At 42.7% G+C, this 4737-nt stretch overlaps 1 protein-coding gene across 2 annotated transcripts in view; it reads right to left on the bottom strand.

Moving 5' to 3' along the window:
- E2F5 (E2F transcription factor 5) overlaps positions 1–4737 on the bottom strand; it is a 21236-nt gene that overhangs the window by 16025 nt on the left and 474 nt on the right. The window lies entirely within an intron of this gene.

Here is a 4737-nt window from a genome sequence, read left to right as displayed (position 1 = left end):
TACGTAGTGCCATAGGGCAAAATTTCCCCCCCCCAATTTTCATTAACATGGGGGGGGGGGGAGAAAGCAGCTAATAGGCCAGTTGCTGTTAAAATCGTAAAAATCATGTAACATTTTATGTTAAAATTGTAAAAACTGTAAATATTACAGACAATTCACATGAAGTTCGGCATGTGATTAAAACACAATGCAACATGCAATCACAACAGTGTACAGGCCAAAATCATCAATAATATATATGAATTATACCCAGCTGAAACAGTAATGTGGACAGTGCATTTAATCAAGTACACTCCTAAATGGTTTCTAAGCAGGAGACTAAAGCTTTGGGAATCCCTGAACTAAGTCACTCAGCCATATCAACAAACATAGGTGATGCCTACTAAACTATTTTATTTACTTCGTTTATAACTGTCCTTTATTGCTGAGATTCAAGATAGGGTACAAATCATTTTTTAAAAATCAGACAGCAAAGATACCCAATAAACTATGTGGTAGGACTAGGATTACAGAACTGGAAAACAATGCAAAAAAAAAAAAAGCACTTTCTAAGGCATGTCATGATATGATTATTAATGCAATAAGATAACAGATCCAGGCCTAGAAGCTACGTCCTGCTGTTAGAATTGATACCTGCCTTCAGTCTAATGACAAAATCAGAGTGTTGCTCTAGAAATATGGGTTTTACTATTGAAATAGACAAATCACATCAGTACATCAAAAAATAAGTACATCAAAAAATGACCCTCAAACCACAACAGCTGTGCAGTATCTTTTTATTAGGACCAACCAAACTTTCTGAAAAGATGGACCAGTGTAGTGTAGAGTTTAGAATGTTGGACTAGAATCTAGGAGACCCAGGTTCAAATAACCCAGGTTCAAATACCCCACTCTGCCATGGAAAATTGGGCCAGTCACATACTCTGTGCCTAACCTTCCTCACAGGGTTGTTGTTAGGGTGAAACGGAGGAGAGAAAAACACTGGGTCCCACTGGGGAGAAAGGCAGGGTATAAATGATGTTAACAAATAATAAACAAGCAAAAGACATCTCTTGCGAGGGAAATGAGCACACACAACTCCATCCACCTTGCATAAACAGTAATGTAATGCAGCTCCCCCACATGTAGGAACATAAACATGATCTTCCCATCCCTGTTTCTGAAGAGGCAAAGACACGTGTGAATTGACCCTGCATGAAGAATTTTCATGCATGCAATAGAGAATGAGTGTATTCCCACTCCACTACCACCCAATGAGGATCATCCCAGTGAAAGTCTGAATAAGCCCACAGAATGTAGCCAAAGAATTAAGTTTATTATGCCCAACTGATCATAGAAGCCAGCTGAATGAGTGTTGAAATTACCCTTGAAATAAATGTTCTTAGTTCCTATTGTGCAGTAAGCCCTGCTGAAATCGACAGGATTTTTCCCTTAGGTAAATACAAGGCTCATTAGTACTGTTTTTCCAATTGCAGGCTCACTCTTCAGGTTACCCAAGGAAAGATAATGAATAGCACTTAAGCATTTTGCAATCTTTACCTTGTATATCTGCATAACAGCTTTCAGGAAATTCAGGAAAACTTCAGGAAATTGGTCTTATTTTACTTAAAGATAGCAGCTTGCCCTAGGCCAGTGATGGCGAACCTTTTAGAGACTGAGTGCCCAAACTGTGACCCAAAACCCACTTATTTATCGCAAAGTGCCAACACAGCAATTTAACCTGAATACTGAGGTTTTACTTTAGAAAAAACAACTCATACATTCTTAAGGTGATCCAAAGTGAGGAAAGCAATCCCAAATGCTTTCATTTACTTAAAATTATTTGGCAGAGAATTCGACACTTTAATGATGGTCTGGGCCTGGCTGGGGTGATGGCACAAGTGCCCACAGAGAGGGCTCTGAGTGCCACCTCTGACACCCGTGCCATAGGTTCGCCACCACTGGTCAATCAAGTAAAGATTTGAACCCAAACCTGATTCAGGTGCCATAGATTGAAAGATCAAGAAGGGTAGCTGTGTTAACTCTGTCTGTAGCAGCTCACACTTCATCTCAGCTCCCTCCCATTTAGATTATTCAGGGAGAAAAAAATTACTTGGGGGTATTAAAGTGATTGTGATAAAGTGGTAAGCTTTCACTGTGGACTGGAACCAACTGTTGTCCAACGAACAAGCAGTGAAACTTGGACCTTAAGAGATCTGGATTCAAGTCTCACTTCTGCAATGGAGTCACACTATGGCCTTGGGCAAACCACTCTGAGCTCTCTGTTCAGTAAGAGGAAAAAGCAGCCACTGAAATGTGAAGTACTATAGAAAACTAAACAGACTATAGATTAAAAGACCGATCAAGAGGGGTAGCCGTGTTAGTCTGTCCGTAGCCGCAGACAAGGGCAAGAGTCCAGTAGCACTTACAGACTAGCAAAATTTGTGGCAGGTTATGAGCTTTTGTGAGTCACTGCTCACTTCTTCAGTGACTCAGGAAAGCTCATACCCTTCCACAACTTTTGTTAGTCTTTAAGATGCTATTGGACTCTTGCTGTTTTCTACTACTATAGATTAAAAGGTCTGGTATCACTCATTCCCACACCTGCTCACATAACTTGCTTAAACCATTAATTAGACCCTCAGATCATGCCCCATCCTGGGTAAGTTTTCCATATGCCCCCAGTCACATTAAGACGACCTACAATATAAATCACCTTAGTGCACAAGAAGCACCCCACACACGTTTACACGGCACAACTGTTGAGTGCACCTGTAAAGCTCGCACAGGTAAAGGCTTTCTGTGTGGCCCGTGGGCTGTACGAGCCAGGCCTCTCCCACAAAGCTACACCTATTGCTTCCCCCAACTAAAAAGCTTTAAAACCCCACTGATTCTAACACAGAGACGCCGAAAGAACTCTAAAGCTAAAGGCACAAGAAGTTACCCGTGGCCCGAACGAGTCAAGTGAAAGATGCTCACAGAAGCAGATCTCGCGTTTAGTCCCCGCCCCCCGCATCGCCTTTTCCTCCCCGAGATCCCATTCCACTGTGACCCAAAACCCACTTATTTATCGCAAAGTGCCAACACAGCAATTTAACCTGAATACTGAGGTTTTACTTTAGAAAAAACAACTCATACATTCTTAAGGTGATCCAAAGTGAGGAAAGCAATCCCAAATGCTTTCATTTACTTAAAATTATTTGGCAGAGAATTCGACACTTTAATGATGGTCTGGGCCTGGCTGGGGTGATGGCACAAGTGCCCACAGAGAGGGCTCTGAGTGGACTGGCACCTTGGTTGCTATACGGCCATAGAGGAAAGGCGCCTTCGGGAAAGCGCCTCTCCCTCCGATTCTCAATCAAGTAAAGATTTGAACCCAAACCTGATTCAAGTGCCATAGATTGAAAGATCAAGAAGGGTAGCTGTGTTAACTCTGTCTGTAGCAGCTCACACTTCATCTCAGCTCCCTCCCATTTAGATTATTCAGGGAGAAAAAAATTACTTGGGGGTATTAAAGTGATTGTGATAAAGTGGTAAGCTTTCACTGTGGACTGGAACCAACTGTTGTCCAACGAACAAGCAGTGAAACTTGGACCTTAAGAGATCTGGATTCAAGTCTCACTTCTGCAATGGAGTCACACTGTGGCCTTGGGCAAACCACTCTGAGCTCTCTGTTCAGTAAGAGGAAAAAGCAGCCACTGAAATGTGAAGTACTATAGAAAACTAAACAGACTATAGATTAAAAGACCGATCAAGAGGGGTAGCCGTGTTAGTCTGTCCGTAGCCGCAGACAAGGGCAAGAGTCCAGTAGCACTTACAGACTAGCAAAATTTGTGGCAGGTTATGAGCTTTTGTGAGTCACTGCTCACTTCTTCAGTGACTCAGGAAAGCTCATACCCTTCCACAAATTTTGTTAGTCTTTAAGATGCTATTGGACTCTTGCTGTTTTCTACTACTATAGATTAAAAGGTCTGGTATCACTCATTCCCACACCTGCTCACATAACTTGCTTAAACCATTAATTAGACCCTCAGATCATGCCCCATCCTGGGTAAGTTTTCCATATGCCCCCAGTCACATTAAGACGACCTACAATATAAATCACCTTAGTGCACAAGAAGCACCCCACACACGTTTACACGGCACAACTGTTGAGTGCACCTGTAAAGCTCGCACAGGTAAAGGCTTTCTGTGTGGCCCGTGGGCTGTACGAGCCAGGCCTCTCCCACAAAGCTACACCTATTGCTTCCCCCAACTAAAAAGCTTTAAAACCCCACTGATTCTAGCACAGAGACGCCGAAAGAACTCTAAAGCTAAAGGCACAAGAAGTTACCCGTGGCCCGAACGAGTCAAGTGAAAGATGCTCACAGAAGCAGATCTCGCGTTTAGTCCCCGCCCCCCGCATCGCCTTTTCCTCCCCGAGATCCCATTCCAGAGATTCTCCCACTGCTTCCCCTTCACCTATAAAGGCTGCAGCATTTAACACTGACTAGCAATCCCCCCTCTAAGTATCAATAAAATGGAAATGTTTCTAATATACAGTTTGTATATATGAAATAACTATTGGGTTAAATTAAAACCTGTATTGAAGCCCCCTACATTTCCAACTGACCTTCAGGAGTGATTTTTCAAGGAGTACAGATAGCTGTAGTATTGGGAGGATACTATAAAGATCCACTGGGGGATGAGATCTGATCATGTACTCTATCAAATCCACCCCCACCCCCCATTGTGTTCAGTGCCCTAGTCCTATGCGAA

This window comes from Gekko japonicus, unplaced genomic scaffold (assembly GCF_001447785.1).
Source record: "Gekko japonicus isolate JY-2015 unplaced genomic scaffold, Gekko_japonicus_V1.1 scaffold372, whole genome shotgun sequence".
Lineage (NCBI taxonomy): Eukaryota > Metazoa > Chordata > Lepidosauria > Squamata > Gekkonidae > Gekko > Gekko japonicus.
The sequence above is the reverse complement of the archived record's forward strand: the minus strand, read 5'-3'. Positions and strand labels throughout refer to the sequence as shown.